The sequence below is a fragment of the Primulina eburnea genome, chromosome 2 (genome assembly GCF_022965805.1).
Source record: "Primulina eburnea isolate SZY01 chromosome 2, ASM2296580v1, whole genome shotgun sequence".
NCBI lineage: Eukaryota > Viridiplantae > Streptophyta > Magnoliopsida > Lamiales > Gesneriaceae > Primulina > Primulina eburnea.
The window spans coordinates 12,781,386-12,796,829 of NC_133102.1; positions in this window are offsets into that span (position 1 = coordinate 12,781,386).

Below are 15,444 nucleotides of genomic sequence, written 5' to 3' on the forward strand. Positions count from 1 at the left end.
AAGAATGTGGGAACAGAGAGGTACAGTAATATCGTGGGAAATATTCAGAACTGAATTCTATCGAAGATTTTTCTCAGCTTCGTATCGAGAAAACAAGAAATTAGAGTTTGAGAATTTGAGTCAAGGGCAACTGAATATTGACCAATATACTGCTAAATTCTCTACTCTACTGCATTTTGCTCCTCATTTAGCTGGGAATGATGAAGCTGTAGTGAATCAATTCATCAGAGGGTTGAATTCAGAGGTAGTTGCATTCATGAATTTGCAACGACCTTACCATTTTGCTGACCTCCTGAGTAGAGCAAAGAGAGCGGAGGCGAGCCTGATTAGACAATTGACCAGATTGTGTGTGAAGCCACCCCAGACACAGCAATCCCCTCTTCGAATTGAGCGTGGCAGCACGAGTAGAAAGCAAGATTTACTGAAAGTTCAAAGGAAGCCATTCAAGAAGTTGGGAAGTGGTTCCTCTAGCTCGAGTGGTTCCAGTCCAAGCCATACTGATGTGTAATTTGGCTTTAGAATTCGTGTGAGTAAGCCGAGGTGTAGCCAGAAAGGGAAGAGCAGCCCGGGAAGGGAAGATCAGCCCGGGAAGGGAAGAACAGCCCGGGAAGGGAAGATCAGCCCGGGAAGGAAAGAACAGCCCGGGAAAGGAAGATCAGCCCGGGAAGGGAAGATCAGCCCGGGAAGGGAAGAGCAGCCCGGGAATAGTATTTGGTTGACACGCCTGCCGGGCAGGTGTCAAGTGCATGGTAATTGTTGGACACGTTCATGCATGTAAGGTGAGGTGTCTTTGTGCATGCTGCCTAGCGACAGATGTCCGGATGCATGGGATTTGGTTGACACGTTCATGCATGTAAGGTGAGGTGTCTTTGTGCATGCTGCCTAGCGACAGATGTCCGGATGCATGGGATTTGGTTGACACGTTCATGCAGACTGAGGTCTATAAATAGGCCATGGGATTTCTCATTGTGGAGGGGGTACTGTGTGTTTAAATGCAAGTTTTAGCTCTCTAGAGCAGCCCAGAAAGGGAAGAGCAGCCCGGGAAGGGAAGATCAGCCCGGGAAGGGAAGAGCAGCCAGGAAGGGAAGATCAGCCCGGGAAGGGAAGAGCAGCCAGAAAGGGAAGAGCAGCCCGGGAAGGGAAGATCAGCCCGGGAAGGGAAGAGCAGCCCGGGACAGAGCAGCCGGGCATAGCCGACGGTCCGAGAAGGTCAGTCAGGGAGCTCAATATTGTCAGGGCTGACGACGGACTAGACCCGATTGATAGGATTTTCTGTGGACTAGGATTGCTTTACTAGAGGTACGAAAGTACTATCCGAGATATCCTGGTCGAGTATACATTCTTATATGTGTTGCATGATTATTTGCTGCATTGATATATGTCATATGATGCATGCTATTATGTCACGCTTATTGCTGCATGTTACATTTCATCTTGAGCCGTATCTCTTTCGAGATAGCCTTTATTGTTGAGCTGTATCTCTTTCGAGATAACCTATATCTTGTGGGGCCGCTCAGCCCTGTCTTGTGGACGCATGGACACCGAGAGTACACAGTGGCCGACGGGTCCGGAGGGCTTCGGTGATCCGGGACATTTTAGGTCCACGTCTGATCTTGTAGTGGATGCAGTGACCCAGAGGAGTACCGCGCGGCACTATCCACTTGGCGCCTCTAGACTGAGCATATTGAGATCTTTTGTGACTCCCGTTTCTTGACTACACTGGTATCATATCATAGCATGTGCATTTCATATAGGCTTGTATACTCATACTTTTGTACTGGGCGTTCTTATCGCTCACGTCCTCGTTTTTCTTTATCTTGGACACCCCATTCCCACGGGGCAGGTCTCAGGTTGGAGGGCTCAGGAGGAGGAGGAGGACGTTGAGTAGCCATTTGTTTTAGTTATCAGTACTGCTTTGTTTCGAGACAGTTGTACCATTTATTGTTGTTTGAATTATTCTGGACTTCGATTGGGTTGTATATCTATCGTTTGTTGACCTTTTCCGCCATTATCTCTGATTGTAATTAATTAAGTTAATTGCATGCTTAAATCTTGATTAGTAGGTGATTCTGGAACGGGTCACTACATTTATGGTATCAGAGCATGCATATGATTTTGGGATATAGATTCTGTTTTAGGATTTCCGTTGAACATTTTACCATTTTTCCCCATTCTATCTTGTAGCGATGGCTGACCACCTTGGTGATGAGAGTATTCAGGGGAGTGTAGGTCGTTGGGGTGACCAGGGCGATCGTAGGCGTCATCGTGAACATCGTCATCGTCGTGATGGCCCTAGGCGTTTTGAGATGCACCGTTTCATTCAGATGGGGCCTAAGCCTTTAGTCGGTGGCGAGACTCCCGATGTTGCTGAGGATTGGTTAGAGCGCATGGAGAGTTGTTTCCGTGCATTCCAATGCACCGAAGAGCAGCAGATGGAGACCCTTGGTTTTCTTCTCGAGGGCCGTGCGCGCAAGTGGTGGCGATCGACTTCTGCGCCGATAGTCCAGGCTCAGGGTAGGATGACTTGGGCCGAATTCCGTGCAGCTTTCATGCAGCTATATTTTCCTCCAGCCCTTCGCCAGTCAAAGACGATTGAACTTCTGAATCTTAAGCAGGGTAGTATGTCTGTTGATGCATATCAGCAGAAGTTCTTCGAGTTGTTATCCTTTGCTCCTCATATTAGTGGCAGTTCTGAGGCCAAGTATGACCATTTCCTTCAGGGTCTTAACCAGGAGATCTTTGATCGAGTCACTGTCTGCGATAATCCTACTTCTTATGATGGGTTAGTGAACCGGTGTCGCCAGGCAGAGATCAGTCTCCAGCGTGGTAGGTCTATTCTTTCTTCTAGACCTCCGAATACTTTGAGCCCTCGATCTCAGTCTTTCAAGAAGTCAGGTTCTTCTTCTTCTGGATCTGGATCTCTGTCTAGAGGTGTTTTTCTCTTTGGTAAGAAGAAGGTTTCTTGTGTGCATTGTGGGAAGAACCATCCATCGGAGCAGTGCCGATCAGCCGCGGGAGCTTGTTTTCAGTGCGGAGAGATGGGTCATCTTAAGAAGAATTGTCCTCAGTTGCGAGGTGGAGCAGGATCTGGTTGCGGATCTCAGACGACTGTTCAGCAGAGGACACAAGGTCAGGCAGTGGGCGGTTCAAATCTTCGACCTCGTGCCCAAGGTCAGGTATTTGCGCTGAACCAGGATCAGGCTGCAGATGAGACAGGGAGAGTCATAGCAGGTACTTTTTGTTTATGCGGTATTCCTGCTTTTGTTCTTATTGATACCGGAGCATCACATTCATTCATTTCTGCACGATTTGTTAAGCGTCATAAGTTACCGTATGTTTCTCTAGACGTCATTCTTTCCGTTTTTACTCCGATGGGTCATTCGGTGTTAGCAAAGCGTCTAGTAATGGGTTGTCCTTTAGATTTTGAGGGTAACGAGTTGACTGCGAATCTTATGATCCTAGAGATGGAAGATTTTGATTGTATTCTGGGTATAGACCTGTTGACTACCTACCGAGCTATTGTGGATTGTTACCAGAAGCTTGTTCAGTTTCGTACGACTGAGAGCTCTAGTTGGTTTTTCTATGGTGAGGGAGCGCGACCTCCGATGGCAGTGGTATCTGCTCTGAAAGCCTGTCGTGCTTTAGAGTCGGGCGGGGAAGGCTACCTCATCTATGCGATTGATTCATCCACAAATAGTGTTGGTACAGATGATATTCCAGTGGTTTGTGAGTTTCCTGATGTTTTCCCAAATGAGATTCCTGGTTTTCCTCCGATTAGAGAGGTGGAATTTGGCATCGAGTTAATGCCAGGGACTACACCGATTTCTCGTGCCCCCTATCGTCTTGCTCCGTCAGAGATGAGGGAATTGAAGCAGCAATTGCAGGATCTTCTTGATAAAGGTTATATTCGTCCGAGTGTTTCACCTTGGGGAGCTCCAGTCTTGTTTGTCAAGAAAAAGGATGGATCGATGCGATTGTGTATTGATTATCGCCAGCTGAATCGAGTGACGATCAAAAACAAGTATCCATTACCTCGTATTGATGACTTGTTCGATCAGCTTTAGGGTACCTCTGTTTACTCCAAGATTGACTTGCGATCGGGTTATCATCAGATGAGAGTCAGAGATGATGATATTTCCAAGACTGCATTTCGTACTCGATATGGGCATTACGAGTTTCTAGTTATGCCATTCGGATTGACAAATGCGCCAGCGGTGTTCATGGATCTGATGAACCGAGTCTTTCGGGATTTTCTAGATCAGTTTGTTGTGGTTTTCATCGACGATATCTTGATTTATTCTCACAGTGTGGAAGAGCATACTCATCACTTGAGGATGGTGTTGCAGATTCTTCGCGAGAAGCAATTGTATGCTAAGCTGAGTAAGTGCGAGTTCTGGATTAATCGTGTAGTATTCCTTGGTCATGTGATTTCCAAGGAAGGAGTTTCTGTGGATCCTAGCAAGATTGAGGCAGTGCTGAATTGGTCACGTCCGACGACAGTGGCCGAGATCCGTAGTTTTCTAGGTCTGGCAGGGTATTATCGTCGCTTCATCGTGAATTTCTCTCAGGTAGCTAGACCATTGACGCAGCTTACTCGGAAGGATGTTCCATTTGAGTGGTCATCTGAGTGCGAAGATAGTTTCAGAGAGCTTCGTCGACTTCTGACTTCTGCACCTGTTTTGGCGTTACCGTCAGGATCTGATGGTTTCCGTGTTTATACCGATGCCTCCTTTCAAGGCTTAGGGTGTGTGTTGACGCAGAATGGTCATGTGATCGCTTATGCTTCCAGACAGTTAAAATCTCACGAGGAGAAGTACCCTATTCATGATCTAGAATTAGCTACTATTGTGTTTGCGCTAAAGATCTGGCGTCATTATTTGTACGGTGTTCAGTTTGAAATCTTTACTGACCATAAGAGTCTTAAGTATCTGTTCACTCAGGCTGAGTTGAACATGAGACAACGTCGTTGGATGGATCTACTTAAGGATTATGACTGTGTGATCAAGTACCATCCAGGTTCTGCGAATCTCACAGCCGATGCTCTTAGTCGCAAGGTGAGAGCCTCTGCACTTCAGACCAATGCTATGTCTAGTGCTGTCCAGGATTGTTGTTCGTTGGGGTTTAAGTTCAAACATCGGAAAGGTATGGAGAGCATTCGTGTTGCTACCATTTTATCTGAGCCAACTTTGTTCACTCGGATTCGAGATGCTCAGATGTCTGATCTCAAGACTCAGAGATTAGCTCGGTTGGTTGGTGGAGATAGCAATTTCCATTATCAGACTAATGGTCTTCTGTGTTTGTCTAATCGGGTTGTAGTACCAGAGGATGATACTTTGAGGGAAGAGATCTTGTCTCAGGCTCATCAAAGCAAGTTGAGTGTTCATCCGAGAAGCAATAAGATGTATAAAGATTTGAGGACACGATTTTGGTGGAAAGGGATGAAGCGCAGCATTTATCAGTTTGTCTCCAAGTGTCTAGTTTGTCAGCAGGTTAAGGCAGAGCACCGTCGACCTGGAGGATTATTGTTGAATTTACCTATTCCTGAGTGGAAGTGGGAGCATATCACGATGGACTTTATTACTCACTTGCCATTGTCTTCGAGGAACAGTGATGCTATTTGGGTAGTGGTGGATCGACTCACCAAGTCTGCTCATTTTCTGCCATATAACCGTGATTTCACTTTCGATCATATGGCTCGATTGTATATTCAAGAGATTTTACGTTTGCATGGAGTGCCAGTCAGTATTGTTAGTGACAGAGATCCTCGTTTTACCTCACGATTTTGGGGTAGTTTCCAGTCAGCATTGGGTACTTCACTAAGTTTGAGTACGGCTTATCATCCAGAGACCGACGGTCAGTCAGAGAGGACTATCCGTACACTTGAGGATATGTTGCGAGCTTGTGTTATGGATTTCGGAACCGCTTGGCAGGATCATTTGCCTTTGATGGAGTTCGCGTACAACAACAGCTATCATCGTAGTATTGGTATGGCACCATTTGAGGCGTTGTATGGGCGACGTCGTCGTACTCCATTATTCTGGGACGAAGTTGGGGAACGACATGTTGAGGGACAAAAGTTAGTCCAGCAGGCTATTGATAAGGTTGCAGTAATCAAGAAGCGGATTAAGACTGCTCAGGATCGACAGGCTAGTTATGCGAACATCAAGCGTCGACCTCTTCAATTTCAGCCAGGTGAGAAAGTGTTTCTCCGAGTTTCGCCTTTTCGCAGGATTTTGAGATTTGGTCTCAAGGGTAAGCTGTCTCCGAGATTTATTGGTCCATTTGAAATATTGGAAAGCGTGGGGGATTTGGCTTACAGACTTGCATTGCCGCCATACCTATCAAGTATTCATGATGTGTTCCATGTATCTTTGTTGAGACGATATGTAGCAGATGAGTCTCACATCTTACATCCCTCTGAAGTTCAACTTGATTCGGATTTGTCTTACGTGGAACGACCAGTTCGGATTCTCGATCGCAAAGACAAGGTGTTGCGGAATAAGATCATTCCTCTTGTCTTAATTCAGTGGCAGCGCAGAGTCACTGAAGAAGCCACTTGGGAGTTAGAGAGCCGTATGCGTTCAGAGCATCCAGAGCTCTTTTGAGTTGTACTGTAGTTGTACTATGGATGTATGTGTGTTTTTCCGTTGTAAACCAAACATCGTTTGTATTCAACAGTATTTTAGCTGTTTTTCGATGCTGTGATTTCGTTTCGTTCTTCTTCTAGCCTGATTTCGAGGACGAAATCTTTTTAAGTGGGGGAGAATGTAGTAGCCCGAATCCTATTTATTTAAATAAACATGATTAAGTATCTTTAATTAAGTAAATCATGTGTAATTTGGCTTTAGAATTCGTGTGAGTAAGCCGAGGTGTAGCCAGAAAGGGAAGAGCAGCCCGGGAAGGGAAGAGCAGCCCGGGAAGGGAAGATCAGCCCGGGAAGGAAAGAACAGCCCGGGAAAGGAAGAACAGCCCGGGAAGGGAAGATCAGCCCGGGAAGGGAAGAGCAGCCCGGGAAAAGTATTTGGTTGACACGCCTGCCGGGCAGGTGTCAAGTGCATGGTAATTGTTGGACACGTTCATGCATGTAAGGTGAGGTGTCTTTGTGCATGCTGCCTAGCGACAGATGTCCGGATGCATGGGATTTGGTTGACACGTTCATGCATGTAAGGTGAGGTGTCTTTGTGCATGCTGCCTAGCGACAGATGTCCGGATGCATGGGATTTGGTTGACACGTTCATGCAGACTGAGGTCTATAAATAGGCCATGGGATTTCTCATTGTGGAGGGGGTACTGTGTGTTTAAATGCAAGTTTTAGCTCTCTAGAGCATCCCAGAAAGGGAAGAGCAGCCCGGGAAGGGAAGATCAGCCCGGGAAGGGAAGAGCAGCCAGGAAGGGAAGATCAGCCCGGGAAGGGAAGAGCAGCCCGGGACAGAGCAGCAGGGCATAGCCGACGGTCCGAGAAGGTCAGTCAGGGAGCTCAATATTGTCAGGGCTGACGACGGACTAGACCCGATTGATAGGATTTCCTGTGGACTAGGATTGCTTTACTAGAGGTACGAAAGTACTATCCGAGATATCCTGGTCGAGTATACATTCTTATATGTGTTGCATGATTATTTGCTGCATTGATATATGTCATATGATGCATGCTATTATGTCACGCTTATTGCTGCATGTTACATTTCATCTTGAGCCGTATCTCTTTCGAGATAGCCTTTATTGTTGAGCTGTATCTCTTTCGAGATAAGCTATATCTTGTGGGGCCGCTCAGCCCTGTCTTGTGGACGCATGGACACCGAGAGTACACAGTGGCCGACGGGTCCGGAGGGCTTCGGTGATCCGGGACATTTTAGGTCCATGTCTGATCTTGTAGTGGATGCAGTGACCCAGAGGAGTACCGCGCGGCACTATCCACTTGGCGCCTCTAGACTGAGCATATTGAGATCTTTTGTGACTCCCGTTTCTTGACTACCCTGGTATCATATCATAGCATGTGCATTTCATATAGGCTTGTATACTCATGCTTTTGTACTGGGCGTTCTTATCGCTCACGTCCTTGTTTTTCTTTATCTTGGACACCCCATTCCCACGGGGCAGGTCTCAGGTTGGAGGGCTCAGGAGGAGGAGGAGGACGTTGAGTAGCCATTTGTTTTAGTTAACAGTACTGCTTTGTTTCGAGACAGTTGTACCATTTATTGTTGTTTGAATTATTCTGGACTTCGATTGGGTTGTATATCTATCGTTTGTTGACCTTTTCCGTCATTATCTCTGATTGTAATTAATTAAGTTAATTGCATGCTTAAATCTTGATTAGTAGGTGATTCTGGAACGGGTCACTACAAAATCCATGTGTGATGTACAAAGTTTGTGCAGAAAAATCGTTGGATCGATTTGCAACGTTTTAGATCTCAGAAATTTGTTTTTAGTGTATTTTCGAATATTGCGACTTTTATTTCGATTTCTGGAAAAACTTTCCACATATAAAGCATATTACTTTTCGATACCTTCGATTTGACAGTAAATTCAAAATATTTGGATATGAAATGAGCGATTTATGATCATTTTCGTGGGACTGCTCAAACTGTATTTTTCTGAAACGTGTTCGTGACGATTTCTTGAAGTTTATTTTTTTCAGGCTTCGTTGAGAACCGGTGGTTGATCGCTGTTGCGTTTAAGAATTGTAAGTATGATATTGGGATGAATTTTGTTGCTTTCTCTTGTATCGATAGGCATTTGGTTGCAATAGAATTCTTAGGAAATATTTTGGTGTCTAATTGTCGTGTTCACAGGTTGTGTCGCGTTGTATGGCTTGCATCGTTGTTTTGGGGCATTTGTGTGAGTTGAATCACTACCATAGCGTCCAAAGATGGGTCTCGAGGTATTGGTTCAAGTCGATAAGGCGTGGGTTAGAGTTTGCAGAAAATTTGTGCATTTGGGGTTTAGTTTGCGCAGGGTTAGCGCCGCAGCGCCCGACTCTCGCAAGCCTAGCGCCGTGGCGCTGTCCTTGTGGTGCCGCAGCGCTAGGGCTACGGCACTGCCAGCACCGCGGCGCTAGTGCCTGGCGCCTAGGCGCGAGGCAGCGCTGTCATGCCCAACGCTTAGGCGCTTGAACATGACTTTTTAAATCATTATTGGGAGCCTCTTGTGTCCCAATTTCCTTCTTTACTTTCAAAAATTTCTCAGAAGACATGTCCAGTTTGGGTTTTGTGGCTGGAAAGTTTTGACATTGAAGACCTTGATCTTGGATGATCTTTCAGAATCATCCTTCACGAACCCTTTGGCTTTCAGCAAATAGCTGAGCTGCACTGCATAGCCTTTTGATTGTTTTGACGAATGAAACATATTTCTCAAATGTTGACTATTACGTTCTTCCAGTTCAGTCGTCTGTCTGCCATGATGGCAGTCGTAGCTTGAAATTTTTCTTTAGTAAGAGCAAAAAAGGATCATGCCTTTGTTAACAGTACATTGGCTACAATATCAGCCAAGAACTGAACTTTTGGCTTGAGCTCCTTTGGATCGGAAACTTTTATTTTCCTTCCATCAGCAAAGAGTAGGGTTTGCTTTTTGTCAACATCCTATGCTTTTACTTCCGAGATATGTGATATCCCTTCAGTAGGTAGCTGAAATAGATTGTCGAAATAGTTCTCATCAATGATCAGTAACTGACCATTGACACTAGTAGCGATTTCGCCAGTGGTAGTGATATAGCCATTAGAGTAAAGATCTTGGATCTCCTTGGGATAGATCTCTTGGGAAGATAATCCCAAAAATGATTTCAGACCAGCTGCTTCCAGTTTGTTGAATATGTTCTTCACGGTTTCATCTGGAACAGTCATGATTGAGGTAAAGTTGATGGCCATAGCATTCAGGATATGAACATGTACTTGATTTGCCATTGATAAGCTGATTTCTATGAGAAGGAATGCTTAGATTTTGAATTTGCTCTGTAATTCGAAGTAAGCGTAAAGGAAAACTGGAGCGGGTATAGTAAATATGTACGTGAATGTTTGAATTTTTTGGACACGTGTCAGTTCAGGAAATTTTGAACAAAACGTGTGTTCGTGTGCTGAAACGTGTGTGAAAATTTAAATGGTTTACGTAAGGCCACGTTTCAAAACCCTATTCATTGAAAGACAGTAATTAATGAGTAAAACAATCAGTCACATCAGTTAATATGGAATCATTATTGATTAATCAGTTAACGTACTAGAGAAGATCAGTTGGGGCAACAGCTGAGTGATCAGTGTAGGCTAAGTCACATCAACTGAAGACCATCTGACTGTTTTCTTCTCAATTAACAGATTAAATCAGATATTCTGCCTTAATAAATGCATATTTTATATTCTGGAAATTGAAACGATGGTTAAAATGACGTGTAATTAAAGAAAAAAATCTTATGCTCAGAAGATGAATCGTCCAGTATGATGATTGCGTCTCTTCAGTTGCCTTGAGCCTTGGCTATATATAGGAATAACACGATTAATCACAACTTATTAGCAAGTAGATATCAGTAAAAAAATTACAGGAGCAAGTAGTTCAAAATATCCAGACATGGCAGACACGTTCATGCAATCAGTTATGGAGACTCGGAAGATGGCCATGGAGAATGAAATTTTTGAGAAGATTCTGTTATTTTGGCTAAAGCTTCAAGACTTTCAATCCTTCCAGCAGGGAGGATCAGTTGCTACCCCCAAACGGGTAGAAACTATGAGGAAGTATAGGCGGCATCTTCGCGTTGCTGATGAGGTGGACATCTTCACTAATGAAGGTGTCTATCTTTTGATGCTTATCAAAGAGAAGAGGACTCTAAAAAATATTGCTTTTTCAGAGGGCTTCTTAAAGACTTCCACTGGGGAATTAACCATTTGGTTATCCTTGTGGAGGTATGAGGTGAAGAAAGAAATTACTAATATACGCACTTCTTATAATAAAAAAGTTTTATTCAGTTTTATCGTTGTTTTTTTTAACTTTTCTTCAAACAAACTGAAGGCAAATGAGTAACACTCACTAATAATTATTAATTGAAATGTTATTCATTGACACTTAACTAACTGAGTAGTTACCACTTGATAGAAGATTAACTGGTCAGTTATAAATAGTGATCAACAAAATGATAATAACAATGATATGATTAAGTCAAATCAATTAAGCCAAGTATATTTCGCAAGTGAGAAAACTAGTCTCCGGTAGTGGTTTGGTAAAGATGTCTGCAACTTGTTGTTCAGTTGGAAAATATTCCAATCTGATAGCTTTCTTTAGATCATGATCTCTGATGAAATGATGTCTGACATCAATGTGCTTGGTCCTTGAGTGAAGAACTTGATTGTAAGTGATCGCAATTGTGCTTGTGTTGTCACAAAATATTGGCGATTCTTTAGCATCAACCCCATAATCCTTCAGTTGTTGCTGAATCCAGAGCAGTTGGGAACAGCAGCTTCCAGTAGCAAGGTATTCTGCTTCAGTTGTGGAAGTAGCTATGAATGTTTGCTTCTTACTAAACCATGAGATCAGTCTGTCTCCTAAGAACTAACATGATCCACTAGTGCTTTTACAATCTATCTTACATCTTGTATAATCTGTATATGAATAACCAACTAAATTGAAGGAAGAGTCTTTAGCATACCATAAACCAACAATTTGTGTGCCTTTAAGATATTTTAAAATTCGTTTGGCAGCAGAAAAATGCGACCATTTAGGATTTTTTTGAAATCTAGCACACATGCAGACAGCAAATACAATATCAGGACGAATAGCAGTTAGGTACAACAATAAACCTATTAAACCTCTGTAAAGTGTCGTCTCAACTAATATTCTCCCTTGATCATTGTCTAGTTTGACTGATGAATTCATGGGTGTACTCGCAGCTGAACATGTTTCCATGCCAAATTTCTTCAGCAACTCCTTCGTATATTTAGTCTGACTGATAAAAATATCAGTCTCCAGTTGCTTCACTTGCAGACCGAGAAAGAATGTCAGATCACCCATCATACTCATCTCAAATTTGTCTTGCATTAACATAGCAAACTTCTCACATAATTTGGGGTTAGTTGACCCAAATATAATATCATCAACAAAAATTTGTACGAGTAAAATATGATCATTCTTGAAAAATTTTAACAAGGTCTTATCAACTGATCCAATAGTAAAATCATGATCAGTTAGAAATTTTGATAGTGTCTCATACCAAGCTCTTGGAGCTTGTTTAAGACCATTTAAAGCTTTGTTCAAATGATAGACATGATCAGGAAAAGAGTGATTGATAAAACCTGGAGGTTGTTCAACATAAACTTCTTCAGTAACTGACCATTCAGGAAGGCACTCTTTACGTCCATCTGGTAAACTTTAAAGTTCTTGAATGATGCATAGGAAATGAACATTCTGATTGCTTCCAGCCTTGCAACTGGTGCATACGTTTCATCGTAGTCAATTCCTTTCTCTTGCCTATATCCTTGTGCTACCAATCTTGCTTTGTTGCGAGCAACTGTACAATTCCCATTCAGTTTGTTTCTGAATACCCATCTTGTACCTATAATAGTCTTACAAATTGGTCTTGGAACTAAGTTCCAGACATTGTTATGGGTAAATTGATTTAGCTCCTCTTGCATTGCATTTATCCAGTTAGGATCAGTAAGAACTTCATCAGTTTTCTTCTGTTCCAGTTGAGAAACAAAATCAGAATGAACAAATAAATTAAGCATTTGATTTCTAGTTCTTACTGGATCAGATGGGTTACCAATTACCAATTCTGGAGGATGTGATTTCTTCTATATAAGCTCAGTGTTTGTTGCGTCCATATCAGCAACTGCTTCAGTTGGTAACTGAATGTTTTCAGTTTCGGTTTCAGTTGGATCTCTATCAGTTGGTAACTGAATATTATCAATAGGCTCCACTAGCTGATTATCAGGAGCAACTTCCTGTTCAACTGATTGATCTAATACTTCTGGTTTAGGTGTGATGTGTTGATTGATATAATTCTCTTCTTCATTATCATTCTCCAAATTGATATCTGCAAATCGATCAACTAGCTCAACTAGATCAGTTGGCTTATTAGTTAGCATAGATTCATCGAACACAACATGAATTGACTCTTCAACATTTAAAGTGCTCTTGTTGAAGACTCTATAAGCTTTACTAACTGATCGAGCAAAACTTGAACTGTTAAACCCTTAATAAAAATATGTTTTATATGCTCAAAATTAATCGCAAGTGCACGATGTCAAGTAATAGTATAATGTACCAGAGTACGAGTATCGTTCCACTGAAGACTGTATTTAACAATTATTATTTTCAGTTATTGAACATTTAGCAACGAAAATTGATTTGATTGTTTTCACACTACTATTTTCGAACAAATATGCAAATAAAAAGATTCAATAATTAAATTATGAAAGATGATATCTAAAATGGTTGATTAAAATTCAATGAAAAATGGATTTGTTGGGAATATCGGTTCACCCACTCCTCGTTAATTAATTAATTTATTCAACAATGATCATATGCTTCCGACAGGATTTCCTATTCAATTGAACACATTCTCTCGAGCTATGCAAAACTAATTCTACTCAATGAAGTAATTAAATGTCTTTAATTATTTATCAAGAGTGAATCGCATTTCGATATATGAAAGCCCCTAGTTTTCGACCCTAAGGACTATGACTATCGGCTCGTATCCAATTTTATATATCTATGCAAATTGTAAATCCACGGATTATACTACTCGTTCCTATCACAAGTTATTCTCTCGAACTCACTCGCAATATACAGACGTTGTTAAAGTTAGCTATGCTCTAACAACACAATAAAACAGTAGTATAATCAAGAATAACGCAACAATCGAAATGCAAATTAATTCAAATCAACGTTCGGGTAGGATCTCCTTAAATCCCAACGAATAATAAAAGTTTAGCTACTCGAATTAATGTTAAAACTAAACAAAACAAAGTTTAAAGAAGAGAAAATAAGTCAGAAATACTAGGCGTGACAAAAATCGCAAAGACGACGCCCGAAAATCTTCAAATCTTCAACTTCAGGCGCAAAGTGCCTCCAAGGCTTGTGGCGGCTCTCAATGAAGTTTGAATGATGTAAAATCGTGCTTCCAACCCCTACCATATCATCCACCTTCAGAAAATAAGGAAAAGAATCGTCCACAAATCTTTCCAAAATTAAACGGCGCTCGGGCGGTAGAATATTACCGCTCGAGCGCCACATCTTCGGTAAATCTGCTTGGAGGATGTGGCCTCTCGCACTCGGGCGGTAGGGAATTACCGCTCGAGCGCCACATCGTCTGTACTTTTCTCTTCTTGGATCCCTGCTCGCGCCCGAGCGGTAGAAAACAACCGCTCGAGCGCCGACCTCTCTGGATTTCTCTTTGGCCTTTCACCTCTCGCGCTCGGGCGGTACAATTTCACCGCCCGAGCGCCAACTCTTATGTACATTATCTTCTTGACTTGGCACTTGGCTCCGATTTTAGTTTTTCCGGTCATTTTTCCTGCAAATTCTTCATACCCAAGTGAGACATGATCACATGCAAATGTTTACTCTAAAATGAACAAAATGTGAATGAGTTATACGCATGCACCATGCAAACACACACACACACTAATGCAATAAAACACGTAAAAACCACACCTATCAACCCCTTCATACTAACCTTTTGCTTGCCCTCAAGAAAAATAGGTTACGGACCACAATCAAAACACGAAACAAACACAAAACGAAAGTATTAAAATAACGAACTGATGGCGAAGTAGAAAACTGACATCTCCTGCCTAAGCGGGTCTATGAACCACATCCAATTAGTCAAATCACAATATTTATCAATACCCCTTGCAAAGCACCTTATAGCATTTTGATATGACCATGAAGTGTGGTCGTGTGTTTGTGCTGTGGGTTTCACCAGCTTGTGCTTCAGACAGTTTTATTCGCGAATCATGCGAGTCACCGAATCGACAGTTTAACGCCAGTTTCTCTATCCTGAGTTCCGTTTCTATTTGTGACCAACAAGTAAACACAAAGCGAAAAAATTATCTGGTTGTATGATTGGTGAGTCAATATCCGTGAGTTTTCAAGCGGCTCAAAAAAATGGGAAGTACACTGATCATTTTCATTATGCAATTGTCAGAATTTTTTCTGACATTCTTCAACGCCTTACATCTCCATTTTTTAACCTCGGGATAGGATTTCATCCCTTTTGGCTCCCCCACACCTTACATCCCCTTTTTTTTCACAACAATAAACACTTTTTTTAGTGCATAATTTTCTCATGTGTACTCCCTAGGTTCTGAATATAAGGTGTTTGCTTTTAGATGGCCTGGGGATGGCTTTTGAGGCTCTATGCACGATTGGGACAAAGAGGATTTTAGGTATGCTCTGATTATCTACTCGAGTTAATGCTACCGGATGGTCACTCCTATCAACCGAAACTCATTCAAGTGCAACTTGCAT